General features: G+C 54.7%; 9 non-coding genes across 9 annotated transcripts; 5 read left to right on the plus strand and 4 right to left on the minus strand.

Annotated features, from left to right (window-relative positions):
• The first annotated feature begins 293 nt into the window (after nt 1–293).
• On the plus strand, nt 294–367 carry TRNAN-GUU. The gene has a single exon. It is a non-coding gene; the product is annotated as a tRNA-Asn (tRNA).
• A 769-nt stretch (nt 368–1136) lies between these two features.
• On the minus strand, nt 1137–1208 carry TRNAM-CAU. The gene has a single exon. It is a non-coding gene; the product is annotated as a tRNA-Met (tRNA).
• A 1571-nt stretch (nt 1209–2779) lies between these two features.
• On the plus strand, nt 2780–2853 carry TRNAN-GUU. The gene has a single exon. It is a non-coding gene; the product is annotated as a tRNA-Asn (tRNA).
• Nucleotides 2854–5253: 2400 nt separating this feature from the next.
• On the plus strand, nt 5254–5327 carry TRNAN-GUU. The gene has a single exon. It is a non-coding gene; the product is annotated as a tRNA-Asn (tRNA).
• A 770-nt stretch (nt 5328–6097) lies between these two features.
• TRNAM-CAU lies at nt 6098–6169 on the minus strand. The gene has a single exon. It is a non-coding gene; the product is annotated as a tRNA-Met (tRNA).
• A 1566-nt stretch (nt 6170–7735) lies between these two features.
• On the plus strand, nt 7736–7809 carry TRNAN-GUU. Its single transcript has one exon. It is a non-coding gene; the product is annotated as a tRNA-Asn (tRNA).
• Nucleotides 7810–8582: 773 nt separating this feature from the next.
• Nucleotides 8583–8654, minus strand: TRNAM-CAU. Its single transcript has one exon. It is a non-coding gene; the product is annotated as a tRNA-Met (tRNA).
• Nucleotides 8655–9976: 1322 nt separating this feature from the next.
• Nucleotides 9977–10050, plus strand: TRNAN-GUU. Its single transcript has one exon. It is a non-coding gene; the product is annotated as a tRNA-Asn (tRNA).
• Nucleotides 10051–10813: 763 nt separating this feature from the next.
• TRNAM-CAU lies at nt 10814–10885 on the minus strand. The gene has a single exon. It is a non-coding gene; the product is annotated as a tRNA-Met (tRNA).
• Nucleotides 10886–15679: the final 4794 nt, after the last annotated feature.

A 15679-nucleotide genomic window follows, 5' to 3' on the forward strand; every position in this document is an offset into this window, starting at 1 on the left:
AGTCGTGTGCCCCCCTGGCCCCTGTCCAAGAGTCCAGGATTTGCATAAACCCACCCACTGACCTGTGACTAACAATCTCGCTCTGCTAACTCTTGCAGCAAAACAGGCCAAAGAAAGTGTATGCGAGCACTGTACCACAGCCCCGGTGCTCTTTTCGGTTCCTTCCCACAGAACTTTCCTTCCATAGCAGTCCAGTTCCTTGCTGTTGCTTGGCTAACCACTGCATGCATGTGCTATACCGCACCCTGAGCTGATTCCGGGCTTTTGTGCTCAATACAGCCTTGCCCCTCCATGTCTCTGTGGCGCAATGGGTCAGCGCGTTCGGCTGTTAACCGAAAGGCTGGTGGTTCGAGCCCACCCAGGGACGACGCTAAGCCCGTGCTACTTCCTTGCTTCCCTGAGGCCTGTGGGGGGAGCCTCAAAGGTCCCATTTGCTGCCTCTTGGCCTCAGTGCTTTCAGCTGGTGGTCCAAAGAGCAGGCTGGATGCCATTCAGAAACCCATCTGCCAGCAGCTGTGCCGGAGGCTCAGGCTTAATCCTCAAAGCCGAGCACAAAACTTTCAGCCGGGAACATTTCGCTCCCTTCCGCCTCCGCCCAGCGGCAAGGGAGAAGCGGAGGAGACAGGCCGGCTCAAAGACACCTCCCTCCCACTTCCCTGTACGCTGTGCAAAGCTCTTGGCCTGCCTCATGCCTCGTCAGGAAAGCACGGCCATGCGGCCCAAGCCTGAGTCACGTCCGCGGCCTGGCCCGCCCCGCCCCGGCTGACAGCGCGCAGAGCCACGCGAGTCAATGGCAGGTCGAGTCGGGAGCCTCGGCTCTTTCCCCTGACAGCCACACACACAGCGCTGCCTAGCGCCCCCAGAGCCTCCCTCGTGTTCTCCCGCAGCAGCCGCCTGCCGGTGTGGGTGGGAAAAGGGGACCAGGAAGCACTGCAGCACCATTCCTGGACAGGAGGCCCTCGCCACGCCCAGGCCTGCCTCTTGCCTTCAGCCCAGGCAGCCAGAGGTGCCAGGGAGCTCCCTGGCAGGCCGCCACTTCGCCTCAGCCACCTCTTGCCTCATGGCCTAGGCTCTTGGGGCTCTGCTGGTCACCCGCTCGCTTGAAGGCCCAGAGGGAAAAGAAACAAGCGCACACGTAGCAGAGGATGGTTTCGATCCATCGACCTCTGGGTTATGGGCCCAGCACGCTCCCGCTGCGCCACTCTGCTGCTTCTTCACACTCTCCCCCTGCCACCTAGCTGCCACTATCCGGATTAGTGCCTTACACGCCCTCGCTCTGGCAGGCAGATGCGCAGGCTACTAGGCAGCTGCCCTGGTTACAGGATTTTACAGCTAGCTTCTACAGGGTAAAAAGGATCTATTTGGGGTTTGGACCCCATTGGGAGCTGGGTAGCTGAGTGCCAGAGACGGGAGCACTTCTTAAACTGTTTTCAGTTACGCTTGTGGGGGACGAGGTTCAGCCTTGGATCCATGTCTGCAGCAGGCAAGCACCTCTGGCTCAATCGCCCCCCGCCGTATTAGCAGAGTAAAGCGGAGCGAACGCACGCCTTGCAAAGGAAGAGGAGCTGGGATCTCGAACAAAAGTCAACATTTTATTAAGATGAAGATCAAAGAAAAAAAGTGTACGGTACAGAGTTTGGCGTAGAAGTTTCTGGTGCTCAGGAACAACGTACAGCTTACCCAAGGGGTGCAAAGTTCGGTTTAAAATGGGGTGGCGTAAAAATACATAATCTGCAATAGCCCTGACTGGGGTAAAAGGTTAACGTACAGCCACGGAGTTAGGAGGGTATGTTGTCCATATGAGGGCTACGTTCAGGTGTGGAGTATAACGAGCGGTTACGACGATGAGGATGGATTGACCCGCGTTAGGTGAGTTTTAACGTTCGGTGTTTGGGAATCTTTGCCACAATCTAGTTGAAGCAGGGTCAGTATGAAGTCAACCCTGCCATCTGTTGGTGATCTGTCGTCAAGGCCTTTTGGGGCTGATGTCATTTGCATGGTAACACCCACCCCGGATTGCATGATGGGAGTGCTTGTCCAAACGGTCATTTCAGCTGCTGCGGGATCCCCAGTCTCTTTGTTATTGGGGCAGGAGTAATCCAGTGTATTTTCCTGTTGATTTTGGATCAAGGACAGAGTAACTGTACCTGGCATTTGAGGCCTGAGAGCGTCACCCTCGCCTGAAAAGTACTCACCATTAAGGGGTAGGGGTTCCTAACGGCAGCGCATGGAGGGAGGTGGAAATGGATGTTTGTTGGTCTCTTGCAGGTGCTGCTGATGTCCCTTCTGCTGTCCCTGGTGTGGAAAGACAGAGACGGAGGCGGTTTTGGATCTCTTCAAATTGTTGTTAGTGCTGCAGTTGCTCACCCTAAGCTTATGCCGTTAGAGCTCTTTCACGGTGTATTTTGGCCCTGAGAGGTAAAAGGTGTGTTGTTAGGGAGTGAGGTAGCAAACGTTAGTTGCAGAGGTGGTGCATGTGCCACAGAAGTCGTGTGCCCCCCTGGCCCCTGTCCAAGAGTCCAGGATTTGCATAAACCCACCCACTGACCTGTGACTAACAATCTCGCTCTGCTAACTCTTGCAGCAAAACAGGCCAAAGAAAGTGTATGCGAGCACTGTACCACAGCCCCGGTGCTCTTTTCGGTTCCTTCCCACAGAACTTTCCTTCCATAGCAGTCCAGTTCCTTGCTGTTGCTTGGCTAACCACTGCATGCATGTGCTATACCGCACCCTGAGCTGATTCCGGGCTTTTGTGCTCAATACAGCCTTGCCCCTCCATGTCTCTGTGGCGCAATGGGTCAGCGCGTTCGGCTGTTAACCGAAAGGCTGGTGGTTCGAGCCCACCCAGGGACGACGCTAAGCCCGTGCTACTTCCTTGCTTCCCTGAGGCCTGTGGGGGGAGCCTCAAAGGTCCCATTTTGCTGCCTCTTGGCCTCAGTGCTTTCAGCTGGTGGTCCAAAGAGCAGGCTGGATGCCATTCAGAAACCCATCTGCCAGCAGCTGTGCCGGAGGCTCAGGCTTAATCCTCAAAGCCGAGCACAAAAACTTTCAGCCGGGAACATTTCGCTCCCTTCCGCCTCCGCCCAAGCGGCAAGGGAGAAGCGGAGAGACAGGCCGGCTCAAAGACACCTCCCTCCCACTTCCCTGTACGCTGTGCAAAGCTCTTGGCCTGCCTCATGCCTCGTCAGGAAAGCACGGCCATGCGGCCCAAGCCTGAGTCACGTCCGCGGCCTGGCCCGCCCCGCCCCGGCTGACAGCGCGCAGAGCCACGCGAGTCAATGGCAGGTCGAGTCGGGAGCCTCGGCTCTTTCCCTGACAGCCACACACACAGCGCTGCCTAGCGCCCCAGAGCCTCCCTCGTGTTCTCCGCAGCAGCCGCCTGCCGGTGTGGGTGGGAAAAGGGGACCAGGAAGCACTGCAGCACCATTCCTGGACAGGAGGCCCTCGCCACGCCCAGGCCTGCCTCTTGCCTTCAGCCCAGGCAGCCAGAGGTGCCAGGGAGCTCCCTGGCAGGCCGCCACTTCGCCTCAGCCACCTCTTGCCTCATGGCCTAGGCTCTTGGGGCTCTGCTGGTCACCCGCTCGCTTGAAGGCCCAGAGGGAAAAGAAACAAGCGCACACGTAGCAGAGGATGGTTTCGATCCATCGACCTCTGGGTTATGGGCCCAGCACGCTCCGCTGCGCCACTCTGCTGCTTCTTCACACTCTCCCCTGCCACCTAGCTGCCACTATCCGGATTAGTGCCTTACACCCTCGCTCTGGCAGGCAGATGCGCAGGCTACTAGGCAGCTGCCCTGGTTACAGGATTTTACAGCTAGCTTCTACAGGGTAAAAAGGATCTATTTGGGGTTTGGACCCCATTGGGAGCTGGGTAGCTGAGTGCCAGAGACGGGAGCACTTCTTAAACTGTTTTCAGTTACGCTTGTGGGGGACGAGGTTCAGCCTTGGATCCATGTCTGCAGCAGGCCAGCACCTCTGGCTCAATCGCCCCCGCCCGTATTAGCAGAGTAAACGCGGAGCGAACGCACACGCCTTGCAAAGGAAGAGGAGCTGGGATCTCGAACAAAAGTCAACATTTTATTAAGATGAAGATCAAAGAAAAAAAGTGTACGGTACAGAGTTTCGTAGAAGTTTCTGGTGCTCAGGGAACAACGTACAGCTTACCCAAGGGGTGCAAAGTTCGGTTTAAAATGGGGTGGCGTAAAAATACATAATCTGCAATAGCCCTGACTGGGGTAAAGGTTAACGTACAGCCACTGAGTTAGGAGGGTATGTTGTCCATATGAGGGCTACGTTCAGGTGTGGAGTATAACGGCGGTTACGACGATGAGGATGGATTGACCAGCGTTAGGTGAGTTTTAACGTTCGGTGTTTGGGAATCTTTGCCACAATCTAGTTGAAGCAGGGTCAGTATGAAGTCAACCCTGCCATCTGTTGGTGATCTGTCGTCAAGGCCTTTTGGGGCTGATGTCATTTGCATGGTAACACCCACCCCGGATTGCATGATGGGAGTGCTTGTCCAAACGGTCATTTCAGCTGCTGCGGGATCCCCAGTCTCTTTGTTATTGGGGCAGGAGTAATCCAGTGTATTTTCCTGTTGATTTTGGATCAAGGACAGAGTAACTGTACCTGGCATTTGAGGCCTGAGAGCGTCACCCTCGCCTGAAAAGTACTCACCATTAAGGGGTAGGGGTTCCTAACGGCAGCGCATGGAGGGAGGTGGAAATGGATGTTTGTTGGTCTCTTGCAGGTGCTGCTGATGTCCCTTCTGCTGTCCCTGGTGTGGAAAGACAGAGACGGAGGCGGTTTTGAATCTCTTCAAATTGTTGTTAGTGCTGCAGTTGCTCACCCTAAGCTTATGCCGTTAGAGCTCTTTCACGGTGTATTTTGGCCCTGAGAGGTAAAAGGTGTGTTGTTAGGGAGTGAGGTAGCAAACGTTAGTTGCAGAGGTGGTGCATGTGCCACAGAAGTCGTGTGCCCCCCTGTCCAAGGGTCCAGGATTTGCATAAACCCACCCACTGACCTGTGACTAACAATCTCGCTCTGCTAACTCTTGCAGCAAAACAGGCCAAAGAAAGTGTATGCGAGCACTGTACCACAGCCCCGGTGCTCTTTTCGGTTCCTTCCCACAGAACTTTCCTTCCATAGCAGTCCAGTTCCTTGCTGTTGCTTGGCTAACCACTGCATGCATGTGCTATACCGCACCCTGAGCTGATTCCGGGCTTTTGTGCTCAATACAGCCTTGCCCCTCCATGTCTCTGTGGCGCAATGGGTCAGCGCGTTCGGCTGTTAACCGAAAGGCTGGTGGTTCGAGCCCACCCAGGGACGACGCTAAGCCCGTGCTACTTCCTTGCTTCCCTGAGGCCTGTGGGGGGAGCCTCAAAGGTCCCATTTTGCTGCCTCTTGGCCTCAGTGCTTTCAGCTGGTGGTCCAAAGAGCAGGCTGGATGCCATTCAGAAACCCATCTGCCAGCAGCTGTGCCGGAGGCTCAGGCTTAATCCTCAAAGCCGAGCACAAAAACTTTCAGCCGGGAACATTTCGCTCCCTTCCGCCTCCGCCCAAGCGGCAAGGGAGAAGCGGAGAGACAGGCCGGCTCAAAGACACCTCCCTCCCACTTCCCTGTACGCTGTGCAAAGCTCTTGGCCTGCCTCATGCCTCGTCAGGAAAGCACGGCCATGCGGCCCAAGCCTGAGTCACGTCCGCGGCCTGGCCCGCCCCGCCCCGGCTGACAGCGCGCAGAGCCACGCGAGTCAATGGCAGGTCGAGTCGGGAGCCTCGGCTCTTTCCCCTGACAGCCACACACACAGCGCTGCCTAGCGCCCCCAGAGCCTCCCTCGTGTTCTCCGCAGCAGCCGCCTGCCGGTGTGGGTGGGAAAAGGGGACCAGGAAGCACTGCAGCACCATTCCTGGACAGGAGGCCCTCGCCACGCCCAGGCCTGCCTCTTGCCTTCAGCCCAGGCAGCCAGAGGTGCCAGGGAGCTCCCTGGCAGGCCGCCACTTCGCCTCAGCCACCTCTTGCCTCATGGCCTAGGCTCTTGGGGCTCTGCTGGTCACCCGCTCGCTTGAAGGCCCAGAGGGAAAAGAAACAAGCGCACACGTAGCAGAGGATGGTTTCGATCCATCGACCTCTGGGTTATGGGCCCAGCACGCTCCCGCTGCGCCACTCTGCTGCTTCTTCACACTCTCCCCCTGCCACCTAGCTGCCACTATCCGGATTAGTGCCTTACACGCCCTCGCTCTGGCAGGCAGATGCGCAGGCTACTAGGCAGCTGCCCTGGTTACAGGATTTTACAGCTAGCTTCTACAGGGTAAAAAGGATCTATTTGGGGTTTGGACCCCATTGGGAGCTGGGTAGCTGAGTGCCAGAGACGGGAGCACTTCTTAAACTGTTTTCAGTTACGCTTGTGGGGGACGAGGTTCAGCCTTTGATACATGTCTGCATGAGGCATGCACATCTGGCTCAATCGCCCCGCCGTATTAGCAGAGTAAAGCGGAGCGAACGCACGCCTTGCAAAGGAAGAGGAGCTGGGATCTCGAACAAAAGTCAACATTTTATTAAGATGAAGATCAAAGAAAAAAAGTTACGGTACAGAGTTTGGCGTAGAAGTTTCTGGTGCTCAGGAACAACGTACAGCTTACCCAAGGGTGCAAAGTTCGGTTTAAAATGGGGTGGCGTAAAATACATAATCTGCAATAGCCCTGACTGGGGTAAAAGGTTAACGTACAGCCACTGAGTTAGGAGGGTATGTTGTCCATATGAGGGCTACGTTCAGGTGTGGAGTATAACGAGCGATTACGACGATGAGGATGGATTGACCAGCGTTAGGTGAGTTTTAACGTTCGGTGTTTGGGAATCTTTGCCACAATCTAGTTGAAGCAGGGTCAGTATGAAGTCAACCCTGCCATCTGTTGGTGATCTGTCGTCAAGGCCTTTTGGGGCTGATGTCATTTGCATGGTAACACCCACCCCGGATTGCATGATGGGAGTGCTTGTCCAAACGGTCATTTCAGCTGCTGCGGGATCCCCAGTCTCTTTGTTATTGGGGCAGGAGTAATCCAGTGTATTTTCCTGTTGATTTTGGATCAAGGACAGAGTAACTGTACCTGGCATTTGAGGCCTGAGAGCGTCACCCTCGCCTGAAAAGTACTCACCATTAAGGTGTAGGGGTTCCTAACGGCAGCGCATGGAGGGAGGTGGAAATGGATGTTTGTTGGTCTCTTGCAGGTGCTGCTGATGTCCCTTCTGCTGTCCCTGGTGTGGAAAGACAGAGACGGAGGCGGTTTTGGATCTCTTCAAATTGTTGTTAGTGCTGCAGTTGCTCACCCTAAGCTTATGCCGTTAGAGCTCTTTCACGGTGTATTTTGGCCCTGAGAGGTAAAAGGTGTGTTGTTAGGGAGTGAGGTAGCAAACGTTAGTTGCAGAGGTGGTGCATGTGCCACAGAAGTCGTGTGCCCCCCTGGCCCCTGTCCAAGAGTCCAGGATTTGCATAAACCCACCCACTGACCTGTGACTAACAATCTCGCTCTGCTAACTCTTGCAGCAAAACAGGCCAAAGAAAGTGTATGCGAGCACTGTACCACAGCCCCGGTGCTCTTTTCGGTTCCTTCCCACAGAACTTTCCTTCCATAGCAGTCCAGTTCCTTGCTGTTGCTTGGCTAACCACTGCATGCATGTGCTATACCGCACCCTGAGCTGATTCCGGGCTTTTGTGCTCAATACAGCCTTGCCCCTCCATGTCTCTGTGGCGCAATGGGTCAGCGCGTTCGGCTGTTAACCGAAAGGATGGTGGTTCGAGCCCACCCAGGGACGACGCTAAGCCCGTGCTACTTCCTTGCTTCCCTGAGGCCTGTGGGGGGAGCCTCAAAGGTCCCATTTTGCTGCCTCTTGGCCTCAGTGCTTTCAGCTGGTGGTCCAAAGAGCAGGCTGGATGCCATTCAGAAACCCATCTGCCAGCAGCTGTGCCGGAGGCTCAGGCTTAATCCTCAAAGCCGAGCACAAAAACTTTCAGCCGGGAACATTTCGCTCCCTTCCCGCCTCCGCCCAAGCGGCAAGGGAGAAGCGGAGGAGACAGGCCGGCTCAAAGACACCTCCCTCCCACTTCCCTGTACGCTGTGCAAAGCTCTTGGCCTGCCTCATGCCTCGTCAGGAAAGCACGGCCATGCGGCCCAAGCCTGAGTCACGTCCGCGGCCTGGCCCGCCCCGCCCCGGCTGACAGCGCGCAGAGCCACGCGAGTCAATGGCAGGTCGAGTCGGGAGCCTCGGCTCTTTCCCATGACAGCCACACACACAGCGCTGCCTAGCGCCCCCAGAGCCTCCCTCGTGTTCTCCCGCAGCAGCCGCCTGCCGGTGTGGGTGGGAAAAGGGGACCAGGAAGCACTGCAGCACCATTCCTGGACAGGAGGCCCTCGCCACGCCCAGGCCTGCCTCTTGCCTTCAGCCCAGGCAGCCAGAGGTGCCAGGGAGCTCCCTGGCAGGCCGCCACTTCGCCTCAGCCACCTCTTGCCTCATGGCCTAGGCTCTTGGGGCTCTGCTGGTCACCCGCTCGCTTGAAGGCCCAGAGGGAAAAGAAACAAGCGCACACGTAGCAGAGGATGGTTTCGATCCATCGACCTCTGGGTTATGGGCCCAGCACGCTCCCGCTGCGCCACTCTGCTGCTTCTTCACACTCTCCCCCTGCCACCTAGCTGCCACTATCCGGATTAGTGCCTTACACGCCCTCGCTCTGGCAGGCAGATGCGCAGGCTACTAGGCAGCTGCCCTGGTTACAGGATTTTACAGCTAGCTTCTACAGGGTAAAAAGGATCTATTTGGGGTTTGGACCCCATTGGGAGCTGGGTAGCTGAGTGCCAGAGACGGGAGCACTTCTTAAACTGTTTTCAGTTACGCTTGTGGGGGACGAGGTTCAGCCTTGGATCCATGTCTGCAGCAGGCAAGCACCTCTGGCTCAATCGCCCCCCGCCGTATTAGCAGAGTAAAACGCGGAGCGAACGCACACGCCTTGCAAAGGAAGAGGAGCTGGGATCTCGAACAAAAGTCAACATTTTATTAAGATGAAGATCAAAGAAAAAAAAAGTGTACGGTACAGAGTTTTGGCGTAGAAGTTTCTGGTGCTCAGGGAACACCATGAAGTCAACCCGAAGTCAACCCTGCCATCTGTTGGTGATCTGTCGTCAAGGCCTTTTGGGGCTGATGTCATTTGCATGGTAACACCCACCCCGGATTGCATGATGGGAGTGCTTGTCCAAACGGTCATTTCAGCTGCTGCGGGATCCCCAGTCTCTTTGTTATTGGGGCAGGAGTAATCCAGTGTATTTTCCTGTTGATTTTGGATCAAGGACAGAGTAACTGTACCTGGCATTTGAGGCCTGAGAGCGTCACCCTCGCCTGAAAAGTACTCACCATTAAGGGGTAGGGGTTCCTAACGGCAGCGCATGGAGGGAGGTGGAAATGGATGTTTGTTGGTCTCTTGCAGGTGCTGCTGATGTCCCTTCTGCTGTCCCTGGTGTGGAAAGACAGAGACGGAGGCGGTTTTGGATCTCTTCAAATTGTTGTTAGTGCTGCAGTTGCTCACCCTAAGCTTATGCCGTTAGAGCTCTTTCACGGTGTATTTTGGCCCTGAGAGGTAAAAGGTGTGTTGTTAGGGAGTGAGGTAGCAAACGTTAGTTGCAGAGGTGGTGCATGTGCCACAGAAGTCGTGTGCCCCCCTGTCCAAGAGTCCAGGATTTGCATAAACCCACCCACTGACCTGTGACTAACAATCTCGCTCTGCTAACTCTTGCAGCAAAACAGGCCAAAGAAAGTGTATGCGAGCACTGTACCACAGCCCCGGTGCTCTTTTCGGTTCCTTCCCACAGAACTTTCCTTCCATAGCAGTCCAGTTCCTTGCTGTTGCTTGGCTAACCACTGCATGCATGTGCTATACCGCACCCTGAGCTGATTCCGGGCTTTTGTGCTCAATACAGCCTTGCCCCTCCATGTCTCTGTGGCGCAATGGGTCAGCGCGTTCGGCTGTTAACCGAAAGGATGGTGGTTCGAGCCCACCCAGGGACGACGCTAAGCCCGTGCTACTTCCTTGCTTCCCTGAGGCCTGTGGGGGGAGCCTCAAAGGTCCCATTTTGCTGCCTCTTGGCCTCAGTGCTTTCAGCTGGTGGTCCAAAGAGCAGGCTGGATGCCATTCAGAAACCCATCTGCCAGCAGCTGTGCCGGAGGCTCAGGCTTAATCCTCAAAGCCGAGCACAAAAACTTTCAGCCGGGAACATTTCGCTCCCTTCCCGCCTCCGCCCAAGCGGCAAGGGAGAAGCGGAGGAGACAGGCCGGCTCAAAGACACCTCCCTCCCACTTCCCTGTACGCTGTGCAAAGCTCTTGGCCTGCCTCATGCCTCGTCAGGAAAGCACGGCCATGCGGCCCAAGCCTGAGTCACGTCCGCGGCCTGGCCCGCCCCGCCCCGGCTGACAGCGCGCAGAGCCACGCGAGTCAATGGCAGGTCGAGTCGGGAGCCTCGGCTCTTTCCCCTGACAGCCACACACACAGCGCTGCCTAGCGCCCCCAGAGCCTCCCTCGTGTTCTCCGCAGCAGCCGCCTGCCGGTGTGGGTGGGAAAAGGGGACCAGGAAGCACTGCAGCACCATTCCTGGACAGGAGGCCCTCGCCACGCCCAGGCCTGCCTCTTGCCTTCAGCCCAGGCAGCCAGAGAGCTCCCTGGCAGGCCGCCACTTCGCCTCAGCCACCTCTTGCCTCATGGCCTAGGCTCTTGGGGCTCTGCTGGTCACCCGCTCGCTTGAAGGCCCAGAGGGAAAAGAAACAAGCGCACACCTAGCAGAGGATGGTTTCGATCCATCGACCTCTGGGTTATGGGCCCAGCACGCTCCCGCTGCGCCACTCTGCTGCTTCTTCACACTCTCCCCCTGCCACCTAGCTGCCACTATCCGGATTAGTGCCTTACACGCCCTCGCTCTGGCAGGCAGATGCGCAGGCTACTAGGCAGCTGCCCTGGTTACAGGATTTTACAGCTAGCTTCTACAGGGTAAAAAGGATCTATTTGGGGTTTGGACCCCATTGGGAGCTGGGTAGCTGAGTGCCAGAGACGGGAGCACTTCTTAAACTGTTTTCAGTTACGCTTGTGGGGGACGAGGTTCAGCCTTGGATCCATGTCTGCAGCAGGCAAGCACCTCTGGCTCAATCGCCCCCCGCCGTATTAGCAGAGTAAAACGCGGAGCGAACGCACACGCCTTGCAAAGGAAGAGGAGCTGGGATCTCGAACAAAAGTCAACATTTTATTAAGATGAAGATCAAAGAAAAAAAAAGTGTACGGTACAGAGTTTTGGCGTAGAAGTTTCTGGTGCTCAGGGAACACCATGAAGTCAACCCTGCCATCTGTTGGTGATCTGTCGTCAAGGCCTTTTGGGGCTGATGTCATTTGCATGGTAACACCCACCCCGGATTGCATGATGGGAGTGCTTGTCCAAACGGTCATTTCAGCTGCTGCGGGATCCCCAGTCTCTTTGTTATTGGGGCAGGAGTAATCCAGTGTATTTTCCTGTTGATTTTGGATCAAGGACAGAGTAACTGTACCTGGCATTTGAGGCCTGAGAGCGTCACCCTCGCCTGAAAAGTACTCACCATTAAGGGGTAGGGGTTCCTAACGGCAGCGCATGGAGGGAGGTGGAAATGGATGTTTGTTGGTCTCTTGCAGGTGCTGCTGATGTCCCTTCTGCTGTCCCTGGTGTGGAAAGACAGAGGCGGAGGCGGTTTTGAATCTCTTCAAATTGTTGTTAGTGCTGCAGTTGCTCACCCTAAGCTTATGCCGTTAGAGCTCTTTCATGGTGTATTTTGGCCCTGAGAGCTAAAAAGTGTGTTGTTAGGGAGTGAGGTAGCAAACGTTAGTTGCAGAGGTGGTGCATGTGCCACAGAAGTCATGTGCCCCCCCCCCGCCCCCATCCAAGAGTCCAGGATTTGTATAAACCCACCCACTGACCTGTGACTAACAATCTCGCTCTGCTAACTCTTCCAGCAAAACTTTTTTGCCAGGTTCTCATTCCCAACTCTATTCCTATGAACTTAAGCTTTTAAATAGCATCACAGTCCACTTCCTTCAGTATATCTCAATTTTTTACTTATCTGTCTAAGATTTTAAGTGTATGCTTTAACACACTATTTGTAGTGGAATAATAATTAATTCTATTTTTCAACTAAAGAGAGAAGAAAACGATAAAATGTGTATTTAGAGAGTTCCGCAGAATCTCAGGATGTTAAACACATATATTTTCAATCTTTCTTAAATTGCTATTCTTTGGAACCCATGTCCCTTGTCTATCGATTTTTATGTAGGTTCGGGTGAGTCCCGAAATCATGAACTGCTAAGTACCGTTCTACTGTTTTTGATTCATATGACCAGGATTACTACACTTTATTACTCCTGCCCTATTAAGAAAGTGTTTGGGGATCCCACAGCAGCCAAAATCACCATTTGGACAAGCACCCCCATCATGCAATGTGGGGTGGGTGTGACCATGCACATCAGCAACCAAAAGCCTTTACAACACATCACCAACTGATGGCAGGGTAGAGTTCATTCTGACCCTGCTTACATCCTCCCCACAGCCAAGAGTTGGTGGTCCTGATAAATCACACTCCCTATTATACCAGCTCATTGGTATTGAATGCTGAAGTTATGGCTAGCAAAAGTAGCCACCCATCTCTGCCCTGTAGCATCCAGCTTAGCCCTTCTTAACACATAAGTCAGTGGATTGTTCTCTGTGCATACCTGAAACTGAGCACCAGACAAGTAGTCTCGAAATTTCTCAATGATGTCCCATTTCAAGGCCAAGAACTGCAGCTGGTGGATGGGATAGTGAGTTTCGCTATCAGACAGTCCTCAGCTGGCAAAGGCTACAGATTTATATTTACTTTCCACTTCCTGGTAGGAGAGTGCTCCCAGACCCTCCAAATTGGCATCAGCATGCAGGATACTGTTTGTTTGGTCAGCACGGACTAGGACTGGCACATGAATCAGGCAAATAATGATTTCCGTAAAGCCCTGTCACATCTCTCATCCCGCCATGTCCCCAATGGAGAGGATAGGAGCCCCTCCCCTGTCCCAGGCCAGGCGTACCAGATCTGTGGGGGGCAGATGTCCATGGCCCAGCCCAGGTGAGCTGGACCTGCTGGGGAGAGAAGTTCCTTCCTCAGCCCAAGCCCACCAGAGTTGATGTTGCAGTGGGGGAGAGGTATTTCTCACCTGGTTTTTAGATGCTCTGATGAGAGGGAGCAGAAGAAAGATTTTTCTTCTCCTTACATTTCAAATTCTCCACCCCCACCCCTAACCATTTTCTGCTCTAGCCTGATCTCTCTCTTATGTGTCCAGGGCCGTCCTTACCCATAGCCAGCTGCCTAGGGCACCACTAGGTGTGGGGGCACTGCTCTGATGGGAGCCTGGACAGACGGGAAGCAGTGGAGCATGTAAGAGCAGGGCTGCTGGGTCCTAGAGAGAGCCGAATGCAGCACAGTCTGAGGGAGGGGATTGGCTGCTGGGGTCTCTGGGAAGGGGAGGGGTTGGGGAGGGAGCTCACCTGTGAGTGTGACTCTTTCCCCCGGCTGAGGTGAGGTGAGGCCGCGGCTCTGGAACCAGTATCCTCTGTTGTCCCCCATAACATCCATTCTTCTCCCACCCTGCCCCATGGAGCACCCCCTCCTTTCTCCCTCCTCCCCAGGAGCATCCCTCTCTCTCTCCTCCCTCCCCTCCATCAGGGATGGGTTGGGTGAGGTGCTGGGGGGTAGGTGGGGGGAGGAGGCTGGCTCCCTGCCTGCTGAGGAATGAAAGTGAAAGTAACTCACTTCCTGGGCAGTGAGCCAGGATTGGAATGTCACACGGGGCTGGGCTGGGGTTAGCCAGATGTGTGAAAACTCAGGACAGGGGGTTGGGATAGGGTGAGCAGATATCCCTATTTTATAGGGCCAGTCCCAATTTTGGGGTCTTTTTCTTATATAGGCTCCTTTTACCCCCCACCCCCACCCCCTGTCCTGATTTTTCACACTTGCTGTCTGGTCACTCTGGGTGGGGGTAATTGGTGCCTATATAAGACAAAGCCCCAAATATCGGGACTGGCCCTATAAAATCAGGACAGCTGGATCTGGTCAACCTAGCTGGGGAGCGTGTCTCCCCCGGGCTGGCAGCTGCCACCGATCCACCTCATCCGGGGGGAGCTGTACAGGGCAGGATGAGCTGCTGTGGCTCCATGGGTGACCTGTCCCTGAGATCAGATGCTGTGCTAACTTCACCATGGTCCGTAAGGCTGGTGGTGGTGCCCATTGGCGTGTGATTGGACCTGAGGGTTTGCTGCTGCTGTTGCCACTCTGCACCCCAAGAGGTGGATTTTGGGGTCTACTGCAGCTGTTGGACCAGCAGTATGAAAGCAGTACTGTGTTGCCATTTAGATTGTCATTTAACAACTTTGTTTGCCAAAAATTCTTGCTAACAATCCTGAATCCAATTTCAATATTTAAAAAAAAAAAAAGTCAATCTCTTAGCCAAAAACAGAAAATTAAGTTGTTGACAATTATTAGTGACAGGTTTGGTTTGAGGCAGGGAGTAGGCCAGTTTTCATCAGAGAAACAAAAAATGTTGACTGACTTTCCTATAGCCTGTTACTCCTGATAAGAGCCCTCCAACAACTGTAATATGCTCATCTCCTTACTAGCGTATAAAGCAGGGGTCGGCAACCTACGGCACACATGCCAAAGGTGGCAGGTGAGCTGATTTTTGATGGTACGCAGCGGCAGGCTGAGTGGCTCAGCCCATCACTGCTCTGGGGTTCCGGCTGCTGCCCTATTGCCAGCTGGGATACCGGCCATCGGCCCCTCTCAGCACCTGCTGCTGGCCTGGGGACCCCCAAGGAACCCCAGGCTGGCAGCGGGCTGAGCAGGCCGGCAGAACCACTCAACCTGCTGTCAGCCTGGGGTTCCATTCACTCAGCCGGCAGCAGGCTAAGTGGGCTGGAGGCGGGCTGAGCAGGGCCGGTGGGGGGTTGAGTGGCTCAGTCTGCTGCCAGTCTGGGGTGCCGGCAGTACTCAGCCTACTGCTATGCCGGGGTTCCTGCTGCCGGCCCCTTGCCAGTGAGGAGCCCAGCCGCCGACCCCTGTCTGCCTCCTGCGAGCCTGGGTGAGCAGAACCCCAGGTTGGTAGCGGGCTGAGGGGGGTTGGCGGCCGGGATCCTGGCTGGCAGGAGTTGGTGGTCAGAACCCCAGACCAGCAGCAGGCTGAGCAGGGCCTGGGATCCTTGTCTAGGGTTCCAGCCACCAGTCCCACTCAGCCCGCTGCCGGTCTGGGGTTTCATTTACTCAGCTGGCAGTGGCCTGAGCAGGACCGGTGGCCAGGACCTCAGATAATAGTTTATTTATATAATATACACATAGAGAGAGACCTTCTACAAACGTTAAAATGTATTACTGGCACTAGAAACCTTAAATTACAGTGAACTTGGCACACCACTTCTGAAAGGTTGCCGACCCCTGGTATAGACTGACCATATGTTGTACTAAGATTCTCCTGCTTTTTTTTCCCTGTGAGTCAGTATAGCTTTTGCCAGCCCAGAAGTTGGGCAGCCAATGTTTTACGTTTTCACAATATTTTCTCCAACTTTCATAAAGTAAATACATAGTTAATATGAGTTAAAAAGGCCAG

Source organism: Mauremys reevesii, linkage group 12 (assembly GCF_016161935.1).
Source record: "Mauremys reevesii isolate NIE-2019 linkage group 12, ASM1616193v1, whole genome shotgun sequence".
NCBI classification, from domain to species: domain Eukaryota; kingdom Metazoa; phylum Chordata; order Testudines; family Geoemydidae; genus Mauremys; species Mauremys reevesii.